The sequence below is a fragment of the Dasypus novemcinctus genome, chromosome 9, assembly GCF_030445035.2.
Source record: "Dasypus novemcinctus isolate mDasNov1 chromosome 9, mDasNov1.1.hap2, whole genome shotgun sequence".
Lineage (NCBI taxonomy): Eukaryota > Metazoa > Chordata > Mammalia > Cingulata > Dasypodidae > Dasypus > Dasypus novemcinctus.
Window position 1 is genome coordinate 56759414 of NC_080681.1, and position 14269 is coordinate 56773682.

Sequence of the window (14269 nt, forward strand, 5' to 3'; positions counted from 1 at the left end):
GGCCTACAATCCAGAAAGCTGTGTTTCAACAAGTCTTGCAGGTGGTTCTGATGCATGCTCAAGTATAAGAACCACTGCACTGTATCAAGGTGTTTCAAATACTCATTGACAACCTCAAGATACTTAGGACACAGAGATAAATAAAAGATTCTCTGCCCTCATGCCATAAAGTTGATACAAATAAGTATTAGGGGGATTCAAAGGAAGAAAACATAAAATAATACTTTAACAATCATTAATTGAGTTTAATATGTGTCAGTCCTACTTGGGAAGTAATATTGTCCCATTAGATAGATGAGGAAACAAACACTATGACACAAAATATGTTAACCAAGTTTATATAACTTGTGATAGGAATCAGAGTATTTCTTCTTGCTTCATATTGATATGGGCTCAGATGGAACTTTTACATCAAATGAGGACATAACTTTAAGCATCTCTCCTTTATGTGACAATTTAAGGTTATGCAATGAATAAAATATATTTTTTTACTTAGTTTTCACTCCCTACTTTTATGCTAATAATCCGAAATATGGTTTGACTTCCAATCTAATAATTATAAACACATTATGCTGCTTCCAGTTCAAAACAATTTGAAAAGCTGCCTGGACAGTCTAATATTTGAAAGTGGGTTTATTTTAAGTCTTCCAGATTTAAAAGAGTATTATCAGAACTTTCATATTATTGTACCCACATGAGAGAAATTCACATTTTTTTCATCAAAGCCTGAACAATCAGGTAAATTCAGTGTAAAATAAAGTGAAAAATTAGTATTATGAGTCAGAATATGGGTGAATTTTAAGATAGTTCTAGTTCTAAAAACAATTTGGAAGAAATCTATGACTTTTTAAATGATGTATTCATTTATTTAATATTTATTATTGCTGTGATTTATATTAGGTTGGTGCAAAAGGAATTGCAGTTTTGGACTGTGAATTTTAAATCATTATAACTAGACTCAAACACAACTTTGTTACACAAAGTAGTAACCATTACAATCAACACATTTTTGTCAATGAGAAATAAGTTTGTTTATTCCTGTAGTGTAAAAATCCATGCTTCAGAAATCGACAAACACTTAGAAAGCATTTTTTGCATCCTGCTGGTTGAGGAAGTGTTTTAACTGTAAAATGTTATCAAGATGCTTGAAGAAGTGGTAGTCAGATGGCAAGAGGTCAGCTGAATACAGCAGATGAGGCAAAACTTCATAGCCCGATTCGTTCAACTTTTGAAGCGTTGGTTGTGCGATGTGTGGTCAGGCATTGTAGTGGAAAAGAATTGGGCGCTTTCTGTTGACCAATACCAGGGGCACACTTTGCAGTTTTTCAGTGCATCTCATCAATTTGCTGAGCATACTTCTCAGATGTAATAGTTTTGCTGGGATTCAGAAAGTTATAATGGATAAGACAGGCAGTAGACCACCACACAGTGACTTTTTATGGTGCGAGTTTGTCTTTTGGGAAGTGTTTTGGAGCTTCTTCTTGGTCCAGCGACTGAGCTGGTCATCTCCAGTTGTCATAGAAAATCCACTTTTTATCACACATCACAATCTGATCTGGAAATGGTTAGTTGTTGTTGCATAGAATAAGAGAAGACGGCACTTCAAAACAATGATTTTTAAAATTTTCAGTCACCTCATGAGTCACCCACTTATTGGGCTTTTTCACCTTTCCAATTTGCTTCAAATGTCAAACTGCTATAGTATGCTCAGTGTTGAGTTATTTGGCAACTTCTCGTGTATTTTAAGAGGATCAGGTTCAATGATTGCTCTCAATTGGTCATTGTCAACTTCCAATGGCCGGCCACTATATATCTCATCTTCAAGCCTCTTGTGTTCTTTGCAAAACTTCTTGAACCACCACTGCACTGTATGTTTGTTAGCAGTTCCTGAGCCAAACGCGCTGTTGATATTGTGAGTTGTCTCCACTGCTTCATGACCCATTTTGAACTCAAATAAGAAATCACTTGAATTCTTTTTGTCTAATATCATTTCCATAGTCTAAAATAAATATAAAATAAACAGCAAGTAATGTCATTAGCAAAAAACCATAAAGCAAGAAATGTACATTAAAATGATATATAACATAATCACATTTATTTAAGAATGTATTCCAATATCAAATGGCAAATACAAATTTCAGCAATGCAAGACCACAATTACTTTTGCACCAAACTAATACTTTTCTACAGTGCAAATCCAATTGCATAAACTGGTTACTGATACATATAATGACTTATCTGTTAGTTAATATTTAACAAATTATCTCTATTGGCTGAAGTTTTCCTTTATACTGATCGAACCAAAAATATGCTTAGTTATATTCAATGTAGGTTACAATATTTCAGTACATTCCAACTCTATTGGGATATAATTATAACAATATGATTAAGTGATTTTTTAATTTGGGATTTATGACATTCACATAAAGATTTAGTGGGATGGATAAATAAAATAACATAATGGATACTAGATATATTTCTGCACATAGTTATATAAACAAAACTGTAAAGGATGTATCCATTTCCTGTCTAAAAAACTAATAACAATTGAGAAGTATTATGGTTTCGAGAAACAGTTCTTGAGTCTGGAATATTTCCCATGTAGTAATGTCAGTGAGTCTGATCTCACTGAAATATCTTCTTCAATTATGGCCCCTATTACCAACTACATAGTACTTCTTTACTTGCTGTTATTTTTTTCAATGGAAAGATTAGGTCAACAGTAAGATAATATTCAATATGCTAGTTATGTTAGTGTAACATTGCTGACCTCTATTTCTAATTTAGACAATCTACATTTGTACTTCCTTTCTCAGAATGGTGTTAGTGGTGTCATTCTGATGTCCATGATAATGGAAGAAAAGTTTAAAACAATCCTTACACAGGGCCCTCCTATGTGCCACACATGACACTTCTTTTTTTACATCATTAAATATCGTCAAAAAATAATAGCTCAAGTTCTAATTATTTAATCTCCTTATGGTAATATTATATAAACTGTTCAATTAATGATTACTCATTGTTTAGTTTAGGCATAATGTATCTGTTTGATAGAATTATAAGACTGTAATTATAGAAGAGGTTATAGAGGTTTGGTCAAATTTGCATATTTATCATTTTGGGTTTGTATATTCCTATTTTTCAAAGTTTTCTTTGAATTGGTAATTCGTTCATTATTAAAGTATACATATATCATTACAATAAAGAGTGTGCTTATTTTTTGAGTAAGCAAATTCAATGGGAAACTACTTGTTTTTCCTTTAAGATACAATTTCCCAATCTTGGAGAAGAGCCTGTTTTCCAGGATGATGTTAGCCAAGCATCATTCTCATTTTGTAGCAGTTCCTGTACTTGCAGTTATCATGTATCTGAAGAAAACAATCATTCTCAAAGGAGAATATCAAGGTGATGCAGCTTTTCAGAGTTATCCCAGAATTAGCATTCAAATGATTCAACTGGAGATTTGGAACACTATACCAAGCAACTGCTGCTTGGGCTTTCTGTTAAGGATTACAGGACACAATAAGCTCCAAGAAATATTGTGACTTTAAAAAATAAATAAGCATGGACTTTGGAGGCACACAGACTCGGAACCAAATTGTGGTTCTGCCATTTACTAGTTGTACAAACTTTAGCAAGTCATTCATAATCCTTATGAGTTTCAGTTTCCACACTTAACAAAGTAGAAAAATTGTAGGTTGCCGTGTGGTAATGGATATGTAATGGCTATGTATAAACCTCATATTCCTCACAAATTCCTCAATTTCACAGCTTCAAATTTTACATGTAGATAATCCAAGACATCAGGAGAATGACTTCTCCATGGTCAGGGCTCTGGAATTGGGAAGTCTGAAACTGAATCTCAGGTCCATGGCGTGCTGGGCCTGTCACCTCAGGCAAGCTACTCAACCATTCTGTATCTCAGTGACTAGGGTTAAAGAATGTCATGGGCATATAAGGTACTTGGTGCAAAACTGACACAAACCTAACTCATTATTAGAAATTGTTATCATTTTGTTCTTCATGTCTGGACTCAGCTACCCCAACTTTCTTGTGGTGTAGTTTAATACCTATAGTTGTACAGTTAGGTGCAGTGCAGCATCAAACACAATGCTGAATCTCCAAAGGAATCTATCAAGATAATTGTTAATGTAGTTAGCTGCATGTGTTAAGAATATTCCTTCACTTGAAACCATTTGAGCAAGTGTTTTGTTCTCTCAGTTTCAAAAACCATAGTTCAAAGAACTAGGTTATTGAATTTGCTAGGTATTTGGCCTAAACTCATGATTTTTTTTTTAACCCAGTTATCCATTGTTATTGAAAGCATTCCTCTCTCTTCTCCCTCTCTCCTTCTTTCCTCCTTCAATCCTTCTTTCCTCCGGCCTATTTTCATTTATCCACACCTCCAAGCATTCGTTTAACAAACTCCTTACATGGGTTCTGGAGTGGAATCGTCAAGGTTTGAATCCTGGCACCAACTTAATTAATTTATGTGTCCTCCCATAAGTTACTTAACCTCTCTAAGTTTCAGGTCTCCGTCTGCCAACTGAGGATAATAGTAGCATCTACCTCCTACAGATTGCTTCAATGATTAAATAAGATAATGCAAATCCCTTTGCACAGTGCCAGGCTCACAAAAGCTGAGGAAATGTTAAGATCTCATAAGATGTTAGCTACAATAGGTATTATTTTTATTATTAGTTATAATTTTATTATTCCTCTTCCTGCTCTTCCCTCTTCTCCTCCTATCCATTCTACCTCTGCTACTTGTCAGCACTATATTAGGTAATAGGTCTACACAGAGAGCAAAAAAAAATAGTAAAAAATAAAATAAAAACAATCATGGTCCCTGTACTCATGGAACTGACATTCTGTGGGTAAATATATAATGTACAGAGAAACAAAATTTAATAACTATATTATAATAATTTTTGATAACTATCAGAAGGGAAAACACTTTAGGGGAACAATTGAAAATATCTGGAGGAGGCCAACGTAGGATGTTTGCAGAGGCCCCTCTGAAGAGTAATCCTTCAGAGAAGCCAGATAAGTGAAAAGGAGAAGAGCCTGGATGTGTGAGGCTGTGAAAAGAAATTTAGATAGCGGAACAAGAGATGGAGTGTTAGGGCCCCAATTGTGCAGGCTTCATAGATAGAGAAGAAAGTTGAATTTCATTTGAAGTGTTTATTTGAAGCATTTATCCTTATTCTTGAAAGGACTGTGTGTCTGTTGTTGATGTTATAGATTTTGCTCTCTTTTTTTTATAGACTTTAATCCTATTGAAGTGTTTATAGGGCATTCTGCTATACTGAACATGTACAAGATATGATACCTGCCAAAGAAAAGAAAGATTAATACACCAAACATCAAATAAACCATGTTAAAATCTTCAAAATATGCATCATTTAAGATTTTAATTTGCTAAAGCTGTTTTCTTAATTCTGTAGGCTTTGTTCACAGATGGCAATACTTAAATCAAGGAGTTAACATCAAGTGATAAAAGAAAAATATCTTGGTGGTGTGATGTATCCAGTAAACCAGAGCTCTGTAAACTCGCCAATTAAATTTGACAACTCCCTAAAACATTTAATCCCACAGATGCCTGTGACAATCCCAAAGTGAGAATAGTACATGAAATATAGCATCTTGCTCATTCACTTAGTTGTTATTTCTTAAAGCTGCACAATCAGAATTGCATTTAAAAAGACAGTGGAAAATTCAGTTAGTACACAGACACCAGATACAAAACCTTGTCTTTGTCACTAGGAAAACACAAATGAAAACCTTGAATCTTTAACTATTCCAATTGGACTATTGCTATTTCTTCTTGACGTTTTCTTGTTCATTTAAAGTATGACAGCAATGAAATTCTACCACCTTCAAAGAATTTAGCAACTTGCTCTATTTTTCCTGAAATAATTCCCTAAAATGTAATTTTTAAAAAAACATGATGCTGCATTGTTGTTACTATACAATAATCTCTGTATGGTAAAACCTCCTTAATTTAACACTAGTGGTTAAACTCTCTAATAGAAGCAGTTTTATATTCTATTCAGGTAGACTGATGTTCAGTCTGTGATTAATTGGGCAAGCATGATTCTTTATATTTACAGCCCACTTGTAAATGAAAGTGAGAAATGAATTGTGCCAAGAGCTTTCAGTTCTATTTTTATTAATAGAATAGATTGCATAGATCATGAAAACAATCTTCCAATTTGTAAGAGTCAATCTAATATCTTGTTAAACAAGAGTTATTATTATTGAACTTAAACTACTGAAGTGTATTATACCAAAGGGCCACTTCTACATTGAAAAATACTGCCATGAACACTAGCATGTTAATCACATGCTAATGGACTCTCAGAAGCCTGATAAGTTATTGATTATCTCAGCTGGTATAATTCTTAAGAGACAGTGTCACTAACTGAAATGCAAGTCCTTCCTTTTTGCTACTTGAAACAGATACACATTCTCATCAGTCACTTTATTCAGGGCCATGGTAACAAATGGAAGGCTTTGTCCACAGGTGGATGGGTCCTTTCAAAAAGGAGCCGAGTTGAACACCATTAAACTCTGGCCCAGAAAAATTTCAAGTCCTATTATATTTATTAATCTAAACAGTAAAATGCCAGATGGAAGAGCAGTTCAAAGCTGCTTGCCATTGTTCTCTTCTTAATGCAGAAGGTAAAATTATACTGAATTTTGTATTTTGTTCATTTTTACCAAGTGAGAACTGAAATGGAAAAGGCTAAAGAGTAATATATGATTATAAAAGGTTATGTTAAAAAAAAAATGAAAGAAAGCATTCACATGGTACCAGCCAGCCAAATTATTTTAAAGCATTTCTACCGGAAAGAGTTTTCCATTGTGAATAATATTTAAACATATGCAAAAAGTAATTTTACAGAGGATTTTCCCCATGCAAATTTTGATCAGTGTTGTTTCTTATGTTCACTGGAAATTGGAATCCCTAAAACCTGTGCTTCAGTTGACACCTTTTTCCTCACATTACTACTTTTTATAATGGGAGAGAAATGCATGTTGAAAATTGTAAAGAGGCAATAAAATAGCTTTTAAGTAAAGAAATATATTATTGAGAAGTAATGTAGGCATTGTAAATTGGCAAGAATTCATGACACATTTCTATGTCTATTCATTTGTGGAAATGTTTGAAATTGCTCAAAAGGGCTTAGTTTCATGTTTTGGAGGAATAGTTAAGTTTAGTCTGACAGTTTGCTTAAAGAGGAATAGAAAAAGGTAAAAAAATTGTTCTCATGGTGAATAACTCACCTTTTGATAGACTTTGTACATATTTAAATGTTACAGTATTTTGTCAAATAGGGGATCAAATTGCAGGTGCGGACACTTGTGATAGCTAAATAAAGTATCACCTGGCATTAATCACTAATAACATCCTAAAGGGGCTTGGCCAGTTGTTTTGATCAGAAACTTTTTTCCTTTATCTGTATGGGTGTAGCTGTAATAGTAACCACAAAAAATTGATGGAATACGTGAATGGCCTGTCTGAAATAATGAGCCACTTACGGCAATATAATAGCTGGTTAAGAGTTCTGTCTTGGTAATCAGAAATTCCTGGGTTTAAATACCAGCAGTGTGGCCTTAGACAAACCCTCAGTTTGCTCAGCATTAAAATTGGGATAATTAAAGCACTTATGTGAGGTAACTTGTTTTAAGAATTAAAGGAGAGTTCTACTCCACCATGATGGTGGCATAGGAAGCTTCAACATGTCATTCTCCCAAAGATTATTTAAACAACTAGGAAAAATGTGTCAGAGTCATCTCTGTCAAAATGATGGTCAGCAGTTAAAGAGTTGCAGTAACTGGGTGAGAGGCAAATCAATAAAACAGCACTTTAAAATTAGTAAGAGACGCTTGTGGTGCTGTCATTACGCCCCTTCCTACCCTTTTGCCAGCATGGCTTGGAGTCAACCTTCATTCTCATTGTAGGTCCCTGGCCCTGTTCAGAGTGAGCGTAATAACCCCTGTGCTCATATTGGGGTACCTGAATGTAGTGGCAATCTATCAGGTGGCAGCCTTAAAAACTGAACCAGGAAATTTCTCTGGCTTACCCTTTTAGAACTTGCTTTTCAGGTAAAAGCAGCTTGCAGATCACTAAAATAGTGTAAGAAATAATCAAGTCAAAGCAGCCTGGGACAAAGGATCATCTTCCTTAATTCATACAAGAGAGGACTCAAGAAGGGGAGAAATTATATTTCACAGGGAATAGAAATGGCATTCAAATTCCTGTAAATGGGGAAATTCCTACCAGAGACAAACTAAAAACTCCTAAATATGCTCAAGAAGATAAAGGAAGACATAGAGAATGAGCTAAAGGACATCAGGTTAACAATGAAGGAACAATATGAGACTCTTAATGAAGAGATAGGTATTTTAAAAAGGAAACAAAGAGATATACCAGTGTTGAAGATGACAAAAATTGAAATGAAAAGTTCCCTTGGGAGTGTCAACAATTGAGTGTAGATGATAAAAGAATAATTGAACTCAAAGACAAGGACACAAAGGGAACCATGCCCAGACACATAGAGGCCAAACTGTTAAATGTCAAGGACAAAGAGTGAGTTCTGAAAGTTGCAAGAGAAGAGCAATGTACAAGGGATTCTTGATAAGACTAAGTGACACTTGTTCATCAAGATGCATGAAGATAGGGAAGTGGACTTGGCCCAGTTGTTAGGGCGTCCGTCTACCACATGAGAGGTCCGTAGTTCAAATCCTGGGCCTCCTTGACCCGTGTGGAGCTGGCCTATATGCAGTGCTGATGTGTGTAAGGAGTGCTGTGCCATGCAGGGGTGTCCCTGCGTAAGGGAGCCCCATGCACGAGGAATGCGCCCTGTAAGAAGAGCCACCCAGCACGAAAGAAAGTGCAACTTGCCCAGGAATGGCGCCGCACACACGGAGAGCTGACACAAAAAGATGACACAACAAAAAGAAACACAGATTCCCATGCCGCTGACAACAGAAGTGGAAAAAGATGCAGCAAATAGACACAGAGAACAGACAAACTGAGGTTGGGGTGGGGAGAAGGGGAGAGAAATCAATTAATCAATCAATCAATCAATCAATCTTTAAAAAAAATGCATGAAGATAGTGGGGCAAATATTGAAAGCACTGAAAGAAAAATATTGCCATTTTATATCCAGCAAAATTCTTTTTCAGAAATGAGAGAAAGATGAACTATTCCCAGATCAACAAAAACTAAAGGATTTCTTTACCAGTAGACCTGCCCTACAACAATACTAAAGGGAGTTCCTCAGACAGAAAGAAAAGTACACTAGACAGTGGATTAAAGCAGCATAAAGAAATAAAGATCTCTGGTAAATGTATGGGTAATTATGCATGCCAGAACTCTTGCATTTTTAGGTATATAACTACACTCTTAATGTTTTATGGTTTCACACGCAAATACATAAAAAGCAATGATATATCTATGCTTTTGGACACACTATGTATAAAGATATAATTTTTAACAAGTGCAAAAAAAAGATAGGGGAACAGAAGGAGAAGAATATATGAAAAGTGTATGTATCCTACTGAAGTTAAATTGGTATCAAATCAAATATGATTGTTATAGATTTAGGATGTTAAATTTAAGCTGAATGGTAACCACAGAGAAAATATATGAAAAAATACACAGAAGAAAATGAGATGAGACTCAAAATGATATAATACAAAAAATCAAATAAATATGAATAGAAGTATTAATGGAAGGAATTGAGGGACATTATATATGTGTGTGTGTGTGTGTGTGTATATACACTTTACAAATACCAAATAGCAAAATGACAGAACAAAGTCCTGCATTATCAGTAATTAATTTAAACGTAAATTGTCAAAAGGCATAAATTGGCAAAATGGATAAAAAAGCATGACCCAAGTATATGTTTATAAGAGACTTGTCTTAAATTCAAAGATGCAAGTAGTTTGAAAGTTAAAAGATGGAAAATAATACACCATGCAAGTCATAACCGAAAGACAGCAGGGGTAGCTATACTAATAACAGATAAAATAGACTTTAAGTAAAAAAAACAATTACAAGGGACAAAGAAGGTTACTATATACTGATAAGGGATCAACTCAACAGAAAGACATATAAGTATATATATGAACCTAATGGCAGAGTTCCATTGTATATAGTTTGGGATGTGCATGTATGTCTGTATGGATATTTAAATCCAGTCTAATAAACTGGAATTTAATTGGAAAATTTGCTTCATTTATATTTAATGTAACTACTGATATATGTAGGATTAAATCCAATATCTTATTTTTGCTCTACATTATTCCCATCTTTCAAAATTTCATTTTCTTTTCTTTTCTTTACTTTTTTTGTTGTCACATTATCATCCCATGTGGGTTGCATATTTGTTTTGTTTTGCAGCCTTTCAAGATTGTAAATTACAAAATCTTTAGCTTTTAGCAATTATAAAAATTACATATGCCTTCCTGCATCAATGATTGCTAGCTAGCTATTAAAAAGTATGTTTTCTTTATTTTGTATTCATGGACAAAAAAGATACATCACAATTCCCAGTTGTCAAGTAAGTTAGGTGATACCATGTGGTAGTTTCCTCCAATGAAAGATGAGTGGAACTTATGTGAATCTTTTCTGGGCCAAGGCTCTTAAGTAGAAGGTGCAACTCAGTTCCTTCTTTCTCCTTGTGCTATCTAGATGTTGGTGAGGAAGAGTTCCCTGAACATGAAAAATCCTCAAAATAGAAAAGAAAAACAAAAAACAAAAAACTTCTGTGTTCCCAAAATACCTGGTAGAGGAAATCTCCTTTACCTACTAGAAGCTTCCTCCTTGGACTTTTACGTTACTAGGAAAGAAATTATAAATTTTTTGGGATCTGTTTGTTATAGTAACTAGTGTTATTCTCACTAATATAAAAAAAAAATGGAATCTTCAACTGAGTTGTTGTTATAACAAAATATAATATTTGTGGCAATAGTTCAGAAACCCATTGGAAAATAGTGAGGAAATAGATATAGTAAACTGGAGGAATGGTGATCCCTGTGATTCTCTAGGAAGACATTTGGGAAAACTGTAACTTGGAATAGCTTCAAAGTTGAATGAAATGACTACTTACTAACCTCATGTATTCAGAAAAAAAGTATGTTAGTATATCTTGATTGTTTTTTGCTTTGTATAGCAACCAATTTTGCAAGCAGAGAGAAAAGAAAATATATAGAGTAGTGACTTTTTTCTCATCTTTCCTGCCTGTCTCTTACATCTTTTCTTTCCATTTAAATATGGCATAATTGATTGCATTTGTTAGTTAATGTCACTTAGACAGCCACACGGAGAATGCATCGTAGGAAGACTAAAGGAATGAAGAGAACAACTGAAAGGTTATTACAATAATAGACCTGAGAAGATGGTCACTTGGAATAAGGCCCAAGAATGAATTAAAAATGGATAAACACAAAAGAAAGAAATAAAAAATTATTGCCAAGATTCTCATGAGCAACTGAATGATAGATGGTAGAATTTTGGGAGAAGGAAAAAAAGGCTGCTGCACAGATTTGAGAAAGAAAATTGACAGCTTAATTTTGGTTTTTATATATCCCCATAAATTGTCCTAAATCCAAATCCAAACTTTATCTTTCCATATTCTAACTTTCTATATGGTATATGTGGTCAACTGAATGATGTACCCTAACATAGATATGTTCTTAATCTCAATCCATAGTCCTATAGGTATGAACCCATTAAAAATATGACCTCTTGAAGATGCTATTTTTAGTTAAGACATAGCCTAATGTATGAGAGTGGCTCTTAATTTACATTATTGGAGGCTTTATAAAAAGAAGAAATTGGAAATCAAAAGTTGGAGTTGGAGAAGTCCATGCAAGAAGAAGCCAGCAGTTAGGGGAAACCAGAAGAAATGACAATGGTGGTTTGAAGCTGTATATCCCAGAAAAATATATTCTTAAATTTAATTCATTCTGTGAAAGTGGAAGTGTACCCATTGCAAGTAGGACCTTTTAATACAGCTACTTTAGTCAATATATGACCTATGTCATTCAGTATGGATCTTAATCCTATTACTGCAATACTTTAAAAACAGAATACATAGAGGGAGAGGGAGTGGGAAAGAGAGATATGGAAGCAAGAAGCTGAAATCAATGAAACCTGAAAGCAAGGAAGAGATCAGCAGACACTGATATGTGTCTCACCATGTAGCAGAGGATCAACGATCACCAGCAGCCTGTCTTCAGAAAGAAAGCATGGCCTTGATGATGGCTTCATCTGGCCATTTTCCTGACCTCAAACTGTAAGGTAATAACTACCCATTGTTTAAACCAACCTATTTCATGATATCTACTTTGAGCATCCTAAGAAACTAAAATGCCAAAGGAGAGTATATTGCGGTGTGAAGGGAGGCAAAGGAACAAATGAAGGAACTCCAGGGATTGCCAGAAACCAACAATAGAACACTAAAGTATACAAGAGAAAGTAAGCCTTGCTGATACTTTGATTTTGGACTTCTAGCCACAAAACTGTGAGGTAATAAATTCCTGTTGTTAAGCAAAACCTATTGTGTGTTGTGGCAGTTTGATACAGTTATGAATTCCAAAAATAGATATTGGATTATGTTTGTACCTGGGCATGATTAAGTTATGATTAGGGCTTTGATCGGGCCATATCAGCAGGGCATTGAGTCCCTACCCCTTGGTGGGAGGGGACTCACAGATAAAAGACATGGCAAAGGACAGAGTTGAGGGTTTCTGATGTTGGAGTTTGATGCTGAAGTCTTAAATGGAAACCCCAGGAAGTAATATCAGAGAGGAAAGAGAAGCAAGCTGTGGAAGAATGGACCTGAGCCAGGAGAAGAACACAGGAATAGAGATGGCTCCTTAGACACTACAGAAACCCCAGGGAGGGAGACAGAGCCATTTGCCTGATAGTCTACAGGTGACCTTGTGGAGAGAGGCAAAGTCTAGAGAGTCTCATAGTCTACAGCTAACCTTGTGAAAAAACAGAGGAGCCAAGCCCAGAGGACCCAGGAAGCCTGAACCATTGCAGACACTGGCAGCCAACCTTCTCCAATACGTGGAAATAGACTTTGATGAGGAAAGTAACTTATGCTTTATGGCCTGGTATCTGTAAGCTCCTACCTTGGATAAATACCTTTTATAAAAACAAACCAATTTCTGGTATTTTGCATCAGTACCCCTTTGGTTGACTAATGCATCTGGTATTTGTCATAACAGTCTGGCTAAATATAGTAAGACTAACTATATACTAAGACAGTATACAGTATACAAAGCAGTGAATATCTTGCTGACACAGAGGGAGAGGCAACAGTAGGCATCATTTCTGATCATGCACAGAGATATGCCCATTGGTAAAATGGGTTCAATCAATAGCGGGTGCTGATACATCAGAATTGTAACACCTCCTATCTTGAAGGTAGAGGAGAATGATAGAATTCTCTTAAGGAAGTGATCAAAATGGTAGGTGGAAATATTCCCTCTGCTAGAAAATGTACAGTATTTGCAATAGATTAGACAGCAGCAGTGAGGAAGGAATAAGGGAAAGCGAAGCATCAAGATTGACCACATGGGTTTCTGTTTGGATTAGACATACTAGCACTAACTAAAGGGCAGAGAAGGAAACACATATTAAGTGCATTGACAAGGTAAAGATGAAAGTTTTATTTTAAGCGGTGCCAGGAGAAAACATGTGAAACTATCAGTAGGCTTGGACTTCTGATCCAGTTTCTGGATCTAAAAGTGTTAGTTTAGCTTATTAATAATTGGCATCTAGCAGAGGAAAAAGAACCTGCAAAAAACTGAATTTGACTAGTTAAGAGAAGAAGGATAATGAGAGAGTGTAGTACTTTGCAAGAAAAGATTATAGAGCATTTTAAAGAAAACAGAAAACTATTTCAATTTCCTCTGAAATTATGAACAAGAAAAACATTGATGAATTGCCCTTTGCTTTTCCCAACAAATAGAAGCATAGTGATCTTGGTTTTAAGTAAGGTGCTGGAAGTTAGAGCCAGATTTTAGGCCTAGCAATATTTTTGGTTTGAAAAAGTAGGTAAAGGGAAATAGATTTAATATATGTTAGTCTCTTTCTTTTTTATTAAAGAAGTTGTAGGTTTACAGAAAAATCATGCAGAAAATACAAAGAGTTCCCAGATACCCCCACTCTATTATTAACATCATGCATTAGTGGTAAGTATGATACAATTAATGAAAGAATATTGTAATTGTACTATTA